We start from the raw sequence: 12,654 nt of genomic DNA on the forward strand, positions 1-12,654 counted from the left end.
TAGACAGCTTCTAATATGGGTGATACTGCAAAGAACAGCTGATTACATGTTTCTAAGGTCCATGATTACATGTTTCTGGTTATATGTGTGGAATCTCGTGTGACAATTTTTCACTTTAATGTAATGGCGTACTTGGTAACAGATGGTCACTTTCTGCCCAAAATCCTTACATGCACCTCTTAGAACTGGAACACGCAGAGAAAACCCACCAGAGAGAACAAAGGACCTTGAACCCGGAACCTTCCTGCTTGCAGACAAAAGTGCAGAACTTTGCAGCACCCGTCAGCACACGGGGCAGAAATACAGTGAAACTTGTCAGGATGTCACCACAGCAGATGGATTTGCATTTATGATTTCACACAGATTACTCCGGATGACGCAATGCGATGTATCCAGGCTTGGGATGTGGTGCTGTTCAATGTTTTACACACTCTAACTCGATGGATTTAGACATGTAGACGTGGTCAAGAATGAGGAGGTAACGTGATTTAAACTAAACCTACACTTTACACAAGCTCGCCAAAATAAGACTCCAATGTGAAGATAATAAACATGAAAGCACGCTAAGTGTGAGCATATAGTATAAGTACCTTTTATACTTTTAGATAGACACTTGAAAAGTTACCTCTAGGTCCAATAATGTGCCCTTTGAGGTGCATTCATATAGATTGAAGCTGTGTGCATGGAAAGTGAATTTTACTGTCCCCTTATTTTTGAGAATGTAGTTTTATATGAGCATCACATTGATCTGTATCAAACTTAACACAGCTGTTTGCTAGCTCACGATAATACATCAAATTATAATTATTTTACAGCTTGTTATGGCAATCTAAAAAAGAAGATGTAAAACATTATGTAAATCCCTAAACATTCAGAACTATGAGCTTTCACGTTAGTTAAGCAGTCCGTTCCACATTCACACTTTTATTTGTCCTCTACAAAGGGCTGCTCCTGCATTCACATTGCATCAATTCCTGAATAACACCAGTGATCAATTTATCAATATTCCCTCCTGTTGTAAGTTGGCTGTGATTGGATGGATATTTCCTAGCTATTTGTGTGTGTTATTCATAACAGATATGGTTTTCAATATGCAGAAGCACGAGGCTCTCTGTACAACTGTCTTTGTAAATGTGGTTCAGGTCGACTGTCGTGAAAACAGAATTTGGTGACTTGTATCATTGTTTAACCCTGCAGGCTGGCTGTTGGGCTCTGATGGACCTATTTTCATTGTCTGCAGAAATGATGCTTGATGATGATCTTGATATGCACTGTCCTTGGCTTTTTTTCTTTCTTTTTTTTTTAGTAAAGAAAGGACGTTTGACTGAATTTATAGTGTGCAACTCCTGAACACATTGATGTGCTATATGTAGGACCTATAAGAATGATCACAGTGTGAGGAACTGTAATATTACAAATGAGCAGACTGCACATGAAGGTGTAGCCTCATGAATGTGGCATGTCCACCCTATGAGACCAAAAACAAAAAATCCCCATGACATGAGAAATTTTATGTTGAGAACGTGTTAAAGGTTTGGATTAGGGTTGGGGTTAGGTAAAGATATGGTTAAGATATGGGGTATGGTTAAGAAGGAGAAGTATGGTAAAGGTTTGCACACAGGAAATGTGTTTTCTTTAGATTTTGAACACAAGAGCCATCATCAGGCTCCACACTCTTTCCACTGTGTAGTGTGTGACAGTACAGCCTGAATCAAAGCTGGAAAAATTGTTATGTTTAAAACAGTAAGAGCTGTCTGCTCACAAACACACTCTACGCAAAACTACAAACTAGATAGATAGATAGTATAGATAGACATAAACTGTATTAAGGCTTTAAGTCATATAAATATAAATATTAAAAATGTGGTTCACTCATCCTAAAAGACTCTTGTAACCCTAATGAAGTCAGCAGTTAAATTTGTGTAATAAGTAACCAGGGCAGACTGACACAATAAATCTGGGTGGGACATCACACACTTCTCGTAGTCAAATTAATTTTCAAATAGAAAATGAAAATGCATTTTAAGACTGAAAATACAAAGATTAAGAAGATGAGGATCAGTACAAAATATTTCAAAAGCTATACAAAACAACAACGATTAGCACAACATAACAAGGTGGTCTTCATTTTCTCCCAGGGAGAGTGCGAGAGAGTGATGGCTGTCAGAGCTGGTAAGAACACTTTGTATTGCTAGCAGGCAGCTAGCTAGCAATGCTCTGATCAGAACAAAGGAGCACGAAGGCATAAAGTTAGCAATTAGCAGGTAACCATTATATGCAACTATTTGGCTACAACCTCAAGCGGTTGTTTAGACCCCTCAACCAAAAAATAGTGTAAGAGTACAATTCTAAAGAGTGATTTTTCTTGATCATGTGACCACAAATACGATTGGAGAATGCTAATTTTGCTTCATAACAAAGTTACCTGCTGCAAGTTTAAGTAAGCAGATATCTGTACCAAATGTATAAATATGATTTAAAGCCCAAAATACAGACAGTTTAACCTAACAAAGCCAACGGCTCATGTATCATGTATGATGAATAATGCATGCATGCAATTTTCAGAACTAATGCATAATTGAAGGCATCGGCTGGAGCAGATAACTTTTCGTAGCACAAAATAATCAATCAATACTTTTCCCCAAGCAGAGCGATGTGACTTAAGGGTGTTTACGTTTTACTGTAAAATTCATGTCATAAGAGTGTCTGTGTTTTTATTTCACCACTTAAAGCAACTGGGCCGCTCAGCTCAGCTAGCGCTTTATCAAAGGCGCAATAATGAAATGCATCCTTACATCTAAATATAGAACGCAATGAAAGTGGTGTCAAAAAACAAACAAACACAAAATAGATAATCCATTTGTGACCTATTTCTGTCCCTGTGTGAGCGCCATTGTTTGGAATCATAAAAATTAAAAATTAAAAAATTTCCTTCCCCAGGCACCTAAATATGTACAAAGCCCTCAGAGCAGACAAAGAGTTTGCCACTGTGGGACTGTGTGGAAATGAGGACTCCTGCGCGAGAGGCTTGTTCAGCAACCAACACCCCTCATAAAAAAAGATAAAAGAGAAGAACTGTCACTTATTATACCACCAGTGTGATCCCACTTCTAATTTTGAGATTCCCACCCCTACGTGTGCATCCAAGAGTGTGAAGCCGAGAGCATTAGTGCTGCTTCTCTGATTGTGCACTGGCACAGGAAGGACATTGTCACCATGTGTGTTTTTAATAGGATAGCAAAATAAACCTGTTTTCTGGTCAGCAATTAGCCATTCTTCTAGCTCAGTGTAAATTAGGAAAAGCTCCAGAAAAGAGGCTTTGAAGGCTAGAAGAAGGAGGGGAAGACATAGACAGGATCTCAAATTAAATCCTGGTTCATTTTATTATTACTGTGGCTTACACTCGAGCTCCATCGAGTCCCCCTAACTCCTGTGTGAGCTGTGCTGCAGCGTCCTGTGCTCCCTAAACACCGCCAGGTTTCGGGTCTCGAGTCATCGCCTAGTTCCATGTGATTGCTTGTTATCAAATGTGTTTGCTGGCTTTGTGTTTTTTCTTTTTCTTTTTTTTAGGCGGTTATGCTGCTGGCAAGGGGGAAATCAAACACCTTTCTCTCCTGGCAAACCACAGAAAACTGGAACCCCACCTCCCCCGCTGCTAACTGCTGAAGAGCAATGCACAGATTTCTGATCGCGTCACGATTTGGCTTTCTGTACAGGAGTTACAAACTGATTTCTTTAAAGTGATGATGCTGCAGTCAGGGTTTAGAAAAGGTGTTCGATCACACTCCAAATAAGGCCATCGCTCAAAGCCTGGTGGAGACAGTATGGACACAATGCATGTGATGTATGTCACTTGGGAAGTCTTTGGATAGAGGTTGTTCATAAAAAAGCAACTACATAGAGAGGCCTCAGGGGCAGGTGATGTGCCACTGTGATGCCACCTGACATCTTCCTCAGAGGTGTTTCAGGCAACAAATAGCAGGTCTGTCTGCTGTCAGCCTGTAGGCCACCTAGGAGGTCAGTCCTGACACTCTGCACCATGACAGCACAAGCGTCATCCCTCCCCCACCCGTCTTCTCGCAGTCCAGGGCAAGGCCGCAGCCCCCAGAATGCACCGTGAGCCGTCATGACCGATGAGGAGTGATGTCCGTGAGGAGGGAGAAAAATCCCTCTTTCCTTAAGGTGCAACAAAAGGTCAGAAGCCCGGTATCACTGGGAGAATTACTCACCACGCTGCCTACCTTGACATCGACAGAGAGCTGACCTGCAGGGAGCGAGTGAGAATGAGAGGAGGAGAGAACAGGTGGAGGGCCGGAGCGCGGCAGCAGATAGGTGGTGAGGGAGTAATGAGTCGGGGTGGGGGGGGGGATGACAGGGTCAGGAGGAGGTAGGGAGGCAGGCTGAGGTAATGGGCTATAAGAAGTGTGTATGTGTGTCCTGATGTTTTGAAATTCCACTGTGCGCGTGAGCTCTACTCGGAGGTTAGGCGCGGATGGGTGGTGACGGTGGTGGAGGGGGTCGTAGAAGACGTCTTGCCCTTGCAGCACTTCATCACATTCAGTTTTTTAGCCACGCTTTCTGAACTTCCACTGCCTTTTTCCGCTCCAGTTGGCTCTCAGCGGACAATGCGATCAGAGTGTCCCTGCGTGTGCATTGTGTAAGCATGTTCCGCTCTTTAGTTAAGATGTCAGTGGTGCGTGCACCTCCCCAAGGTCACCACCCTAATGAGAAATCTCTAAGGACGCCTGTAATTATCAAATAACGAAGTGCTAAGCCAGTCAAATTGTGATAATTATTCCCGAGTTTACCCTTGAAAAAGATCTATTGTATCCCCACTTTCCCCCCCAAATTCTTTCTCAACCAAGTCTGCGTGGATGTCACACACTCGCAGCTTGTTATGGCTCGCCACATTGGAATTCTGAGACCATCTGCTAATTCATACATCCCCACTAATAGCTTTCCCTTTTCCATCAGGGCTGTCTCACTATCTGACACAGTGTAGTTTTACAGAAGACGCCCACTCAATATTCAACAAAACACTGTGTGGCATTCTCTCAACCTGCCCGCCCCAGAACATAATAAGAATTTAAGCATATGAGCGCTTGGTATTTGACTGCTCTGGAGTCTGAATAGGCTGGAGGAGAGCTGAATGGAGGACTGAGATTGATCAGCATTGAGACAGTGGTTGTGCCGCTCGCTGAGTGTCTCAGATTTTTTAAGGTCACCCTCACTAAAGCCAAAAGGGCACATCAATTTTAGAGCCCTCACGAGGAGGCACCGCGTCTCCTCCTCGATCACTCAGCCCCCCGTGGAGAAACGACATCTGAAGGTGCACTTGATTTGTGTGGATCCCAGAAGCGTGCATGATCAGAATGAAGAATAAACAGGCACAACCGAGGTAAACAGATGGATACACCCCAACATCCGGTGCTACACGGCTTGCAACAACTGGATGGTGGCTGATTAGCAACTTGGCAGTTGTCAAAAGCAATATGGACCTTTCGTACTTGCAAAATATAATACGTGTGGAGACAGCTGCATATACGTGTGTTTAAAAGTCAGCAAGGGATGTAGCTGACCAGTTGAACTTTTCTCTGCCAGATACTCCCACTGAGCGATAGTTCAGTTATCAGAACAAAAGCGTGTTTAAGTCTTTATGTCATCGAGACAAAAAGACGGCAAAACAGCAAAAAGGTTTGTTGAGCACTGCCAGGGTGTTATATATAATGACTGAGTCAAAACTAATTAAATTACTTTTAATATTTGCAGTGGGTTTTGGTGTAGTACGAGCTTGTATCAGCATCAGCTGTGTCAAGTCAAGTACACTTGTTTGTAAGGGTTTGCAGTACAAGCAGGCAGCTCGTACAGCTACAGGAAGCCCTGAGGGGGAAACACAGATAAGCCAGTCCCCAGCTGCACTGCGTAAAGCTAAACTTTAAGTAAAAAAAGTGAGTTTTTGACACCATTTAAAATTCTGTATAATTACATTTGGACAGCTGGTTAAAAAAAGAAGGAAAAACAACTGGGAACATGGGACAACCAGTCTCCAGTAATAAGCCTCATGACTGTAAGTGAATTTATCCATGTTTACAGGCAAATATATAATTGCATAAAGTGTAATTGGCCTAGACACGACCTCCCCTCCCTTGAAAACAAAAAGGTCAAACAGAGTGCAAAGCTGCTCAAAGTTCACATCCAGGAACGCACTTTTGGAAAGCGGTGCAAGGACAAAAACAATGAGGCGTTCATCCCCGAGACAGCTTCAGGGAACAGCAGTGAGAGGGAGGAGAGTGACAAGATAACATCACAAAAAAAAAAAAAAAAAATACAGACAAGAAGAGGGAGAACGCAGGCAAGAGCAGGAGGAGGAGGAGGAGAGTCATCAGAGATCAGGGTGACCCTGCGCCACTCAGGAACATGTTCTGCCTATAAGCTAAGGGAGAGGCCCGAAGTTTGCCACCGAGTAATCTCTCCACTGTCAGTGTCCCGGAGATTCGGCCTTGACAGTGTCCCAGCAGCACAGGGCCACACTCCTCTCAAAACTCTTCCTGCCATGAGTGAAGCATGTTTTGGCAGAAATGTTTAGTCACGTCTCTGTGACCTGACAGGAGAGACTAGACACACATACATAAGGGTGTTATTAAAGTCACCACAGGCTGACGATATCTCAAAACTAATATTTCTATGGTGGTGTCAGAGCACAGGGAGATTAAGAAGCCTACACAACATCACTGCAAACAATGTTTGCTTGTATATAGGTGTGTCAGGTTTAATAAAGTCTATCTGCCAGGTTGAATATACCTCACCAAGATCTACAGGGAGGGAGCTGTATATGGTCACAATAGCAGTGTTAACAAATTATGAAGAAATTCAGCCTAAAGTAACATTCAGAGTTCACTTTGAGTGATGTTTACATGTTTCAGATGATGGGTTCATCCTTTCCCATTTTGCAAACGCTGTGGTTTGTTTGATTTTGTATCATTTTTATAGGTGCTACCTTTAGTTTCACGATTAACCACATAAGGAGAGACTGTATGGCTATATTAAAATAAAATTTAAAAAGTCTGGAATTGTGTTTGGACCACGACGGATCTCTATAACACAGAGAAAAAAGACATACTTTGGCTGTTATGGGATGGATTCATGGCCTAAAGACGAAGGTGAAAATTTGACATGACAAGACTGGAATCATTTGCTTAATGTAAGAAAACAGGTTAAATATGATGATTTGTCTGTAAAGCAAAATCTAAAATTCTTCAGGGGTGCAGACCTTCATGCTGCTCTGGAGGAAGCTGAACTACGACATTATGCAAGATGGACAGAATTACAAGAAGATTACAAAGAAAAGTGTTTGAAACATGTTTTAATAAAACCAATATTATGAACACATAATCAAATCGAGTCTTTAATCTTGAACCTTGTTAGAGCCAAATTGTATCGAGGAGTTGAATAAATGTGAAACCCTTCCTGATGCCCTGGAAACAGGCAGACTTGCAAACATCAAGGACATCAGGTTGTGTGAATTATGTGAACAAAAAAAGGAGAAAAATAGTCAGATTTTCTTTTATTTTCCTTATTGTGATGAAATAAGAATATTTTCTAAAATGTCTTTTAAAAATTCCAAACCGTTTTAGTGATTTTGATGAGCTGCCTTTGTTTTTCAAAGCTTAAAGGACTTCAGGTTGGATTCTTCAGTATTATAATTTAAAACTTGTTTCTTTTTAATGATGTTTTGTAAGGTGATGTTTTATGCATGGCACAGTAATCAAATCAGTCGATCATTCAGTCACCTATAGTTACTGACAACATTTTTTAAATATGTACTTTCATCCTGATACATTTGGATTTCCTCCACTGTGTTTTTAAAGAGCTGAAATGATTGAAGATTATACTAAAAAAAGACTTCTATAAATCACACATTTTAAAAAATCATTCCAATAAGTGATTTTCATGAGTTAATACCACTGGGTGTTATTAAATACAGTCTTTTCAGCTCTAACCTGATTGTAAATGATGATTATAGTTACTTGTATTTTTCTAATTTGATGACGTAATCCTAATTAGGTTCCATGCCCTCCGTCACTACACAAGTCTGTTATATATACAGTCGATGTTGGATTGGACATTTTGTTTTCTATAAATAGAAGCATATCTAAGATTGAAACTGGAATCTTGGCATGCTGTTTTAAGCTATAAAGCATCCAGCTGTCTATCCTTTCCACTGCATTGTGAACATCCCATAGTCCTTACCTCTCCCTGTCAGATCTCTTTTAATTTAAATTCAGTATTTGAAGTTGCATCTGATTATTTGAAATGCTCTTTTAGCCCACTTCTTCGAACTGTTGCATATTTATGCTGCTCTTTAAAGTTTTTTTTACACAATGTCTGATAAATGGATTAAAAGCTGACTGTCTTCCAAAACATAATCTCATATACTTCATAGTTCACCTCTGCAGTACCCTCCCTCTGCTCCTATGCAAACTAATAAAGCTGCTAAAGCCAAACAAGGGCGGCTTAAAACGGATAACCCCAGCAGAAATGACTGGCCCATACTGACCTGATACATAAACAACATGGGTGCTGAGACCTGGGGACATGCTGAAATCTGTCTAGTTAGGATTTAATGCGGCGGCCATCCCTCCTTTGCCTGACCTCTCTGAAACACTGCTGACCTCTCCCTTAGGTCCTTTGTTAGTACAGCAGCTCTTGAGTGTATACAGTCATTTGCATTTTAGAGTTGTTAAACAAATACCCACCCATGGCTCCTTCTCCCTGTCACCCACTGTGACCCTCCACCCACACTCTTCTCAAGCCGGCCAAAGGTAATGCAGTCATATGGTGCTGTGAGATGAGGGAGGGCTGCTCCAAATGTTAGTCAGAGGGAGTGCAGTCAGTGGCTGAATAATTTGTATGAGTAAAAGAAAGAAATACTCAACATAAGGGAAGAGTTGAAGAAGCTATCCAGCATCACCAACTTGCCAGAGTCCTCAACTTGACAGCAAATGACTCAAATGACATGGAGTCATGTTGTTTCATTTATTAAAGAGCTCACTGCAGCACTGCAGACATGGACCTGTTAAACTATTGCAGTATCGAGCAGGGGCCGTGTGGGTTTGACATGACACATTGGGCGATGATGTCACGGACAGGGAAACGTGTTTTTGCCACTTGGCATTTTGGAAACGCCGTACGGCTAATGCTGTCACGGCCCGAGTGCGTGGGACTGCGGATCAATAGCACAGCTATTGGGTAGACAGTGGCAGTGCACTGTGGTGCAATCTGGGAGTTTCCTCTGGGGAGGAATAGGTCACATGGGGTACAGAGCTTCAGGCTGCTCATGTTGTTTAAGATGGGAGTACAGGCTAGTACTGTGTGTTTGTGTTGCAGCTGCTGATGCGTGAAATGGAACTCAGGTAGCTGGGCGGGCCTCGGGCCTTCGCTGTATCTTCCGCCAAGTGATTACTTTACTCCATTGATTTTTCTTCCTCCTCCACTGATCTGAGAAGATCACTGGAAAGAGAGTTAGGCAGAGAGACGGGATGGGGGGGGGGCACTGAGTGACCTAGTAGCAAAATTCAACGACTGAGAGCAAAACCTGAGATCCCTGCTGCACTCACAAGTCGTGTTTGGAAATCCTTACAGATGGAGGCCAAACCTTTCATATCCAAACATGTTGAGGTGCAGAAAAATGAAGCTGTATTTGATAAACGCATCTCCATCACATGGTCTTGGGAGAAGGTTGCATTTACTGCACATTATAGTTTCTTTCTTTCACAGTCTTATCTGTGTTGACCTGACAGCACTGAGGAAATATATTCATGAGTTTTTGAAATGTTTATTTTATTTTCATCTTGCAGTGCATCTCTGAGACAGCACGTCATCTCCAGGTATCTAAACCATTCTTCATTTTCACATAAGACAGATAGCATGAACATATATGCAAAATGAGCATGTCAGGCCATGTGATGGCCAGTGATGGGTATAAACATTACATAACTGTGTCACTGTAATCACATATGCGTTAATAAAACATATTTTACTAAATTCAATTAAACACTTGCACTGAAATATATTACTTATTAATATAAAGGTGTCACTTCAGGATTTGATCAACTTTTTAGTTTCTTTAGTTTGTGGAATTTTGCAATAATGAATATAATGTATACTATGGTGGATCAAGGCTTAATCACAAACAGTCTGCCTTCACTCTTACCTCTAATATGTTCCTTATTTTCCCATATGCAATGTAAAGATTAATAAAATAAAAGTTACAATTAAAATAGATTAAAAATAGCTTGATAAATACATGTGCAAAGCTTTTATCGTTAAAATATGCCTGAAATATCTAAAGTTTGGTTTATATGGAACTGCCTTTTTAACTGTAGTACATGTCACTTTATTTGCATATTGTTAGCAGTACATTAACACTTATTACAATTATTTTGGAGTTTATTGTAGTGACTTTATTAAGCAGTGGACAATGTAGTCTATTGGTGACAAATGATCATTTATAACAGCAGATCATGTGTGTAAACGCTCCGTGTTCTCAGGTGTTTTGGATCTGGGTGTACACAGCAGAAGTAGAGAGGGCACAAATATGAAAAGTATAACAAAGACTGGAATCGCTGAACAGAAAATTTAATTTTGTTGCAAGAACGGCACCTTTTCCACGCCAGCTCACAGGGAAGGTCAAACGTAGCAATGTTATTGGAGCATCATTAGACAAGGAACCATGTAAAGGCCACTATCGTAATTAAGACCTGAGACCTGCGCTTAACACTGCCACACTCTGGGTCTGGAGAGTGATAAGTGCTTGATCCTGATCAATAAGATGCACAGCCCCGTTGCCACTTGCAAAATCAATATTGTTTTATTTGCTGTTACAATGGGCTTGTCTGGTTGCAAATGAGCTCTGAGCTGCAGAGTTACTTTGGAAATGGAGACCTTACCCTAGACTTCTGGCCCAGTGCTCCTTAATGAATAGGCCAATAAAAGGCTGCACTGGTGACCTCTTCGGTCATATGCATGGGTGAAGTCCTAAAGGAGAAATCCACCAAGGAGGATGTCATCATCTGTACACACACAAACCTCAGCTCAAGAACGGTAAAAATAAATAAATAAAAAACTAAATGCAATGATTTGCTCATAAACGCATATTTTATTACAAACAAAACACAGAAAGCATTTCCTGGGAGTCCCATAGGCCTCATCCCACTGTAAATGCAGGCTTTTTAAGCAGGTGCTGATAACAAGCTCAATGGTCCTCACAGTTTTTTGCAGATTCGTAAAACCCTCCTCGTCTTTACTCCTAACTCTGCCTCTCTAAGATGCTCTTTTCATACCCAATCATGTTACTGACCTGTTGTCTAGAACCTTGTTTCTCCACTTGTTCCTTTTTGGTACCTCTTATTTTTCCAGCCTTTAGTTGGCCACAAGCCATCTTTTTCCATCATTGCTGCCATCAAATTCAAAATAATTTTTGAATTAATAAACATCTGGTGTCAGTGTGACAAGAGGGGAACCTCTATCAGCTTTATTTCATATTTCAGTTTTGTATAATATAATGGTATATTTATATATTAGTGCCATTTGTTTTATTAGAGCTAGTTGCTATGTTTTGTACTATATTGTATAATAACTACTATGGGTTTATGAGACTTGCAAAGCATTGTATCCTTGCACATAGTCACTTTTTGCATTTTATGGCATCTGTGCAACACATATAGAGGAGCAGGAAGTCCCATTTGTGTAATGTCAGGGATGAAAAAGCACCACAACACAGTCTCAAGTAATGGATGGTATTGTAACCATTAATCCTCCTCATATGTGCTATATGTGAGTTAATCTGGATTAAGCAAACACGGATCCTAGCACTGAACCTAATTGTCACGATAGTGCAAAGATGAAAGAGAGGAACAATGATTTATAAGATAGGAATCAGCCAGGTTATGGATGGCTCTGGACAGTTCAGATAATAGGGAAAGAGGTCTAGAATAGAAGGTCATTAACAGACTCAACAAATCTGTTCATTCAGAGAAAAAGTGCCGTGTCCTTCCACCAGTCCAATCATAGATCATGCTAATGCCCTGGCAGATTTCACCTCCTTTCATGATTTGCTCTCTGCTGTTTAATTTTGGATGATATCAGCTTCATCAGCTCCCCCTGACGCACTCTTACATGTGCTGATTTCAAAGCAACATTGTTTCTGTGGGTTTTTTCTCATTCAGCTACAATTAAATGGTGGCGGAAGCTTCTTTCATGGGCAGTGCCTGAGCAATATCACAAAAACTGTGTCAGTGCGTATGTTATTATCATTGTGTGCTAACCTAAGAATCTGATTTAAAAGTGTTTTTTTCCTGGTTTGTTTGTTTGGACTTGGTGGAAATGCAGAATTATTTTTTTTAAACTGCAATATTTAATCCACTAGGGGTCTCTGAATCGAAACAATAGTAAAACTTACTTTAATAAAATAATGTGAGATAATGGTCTTCTTCGCCATCAAGGCTGAGCGCACGTTGCTGTAATCTTAGAACTATAGCTTAATCCGAACCCTAGCTTAATGGCTAAGTAGGTTGATGGTTGTATGACACATAACCTGTGTACAAAGCACAGATGCAGCCATGATTATGTCAACACGTCGTTTGGCTCTAAATT

Source organism: Aulonocara sp. 'chitande type north' Nkhata Bay, linkage group LG10, assembly GCF_057382095.1.
Source record: "Aulonocara sp. 'chitande type north' Nkhata Bay isolate Kocher_YH1m ecotype deep benthic linkage group LG10, A_spYH_male_GT1.1, whole genome shotgun sequence".
In the NCBI taxonomy this organism is placed as follows: Eukaryota; Metazoa; Chordata; class Actinopteri; order Cichliformes; family Cichlidae; genus Aulonocara; species Aulonocara sp. 'chitande type north' Nkhata Bay.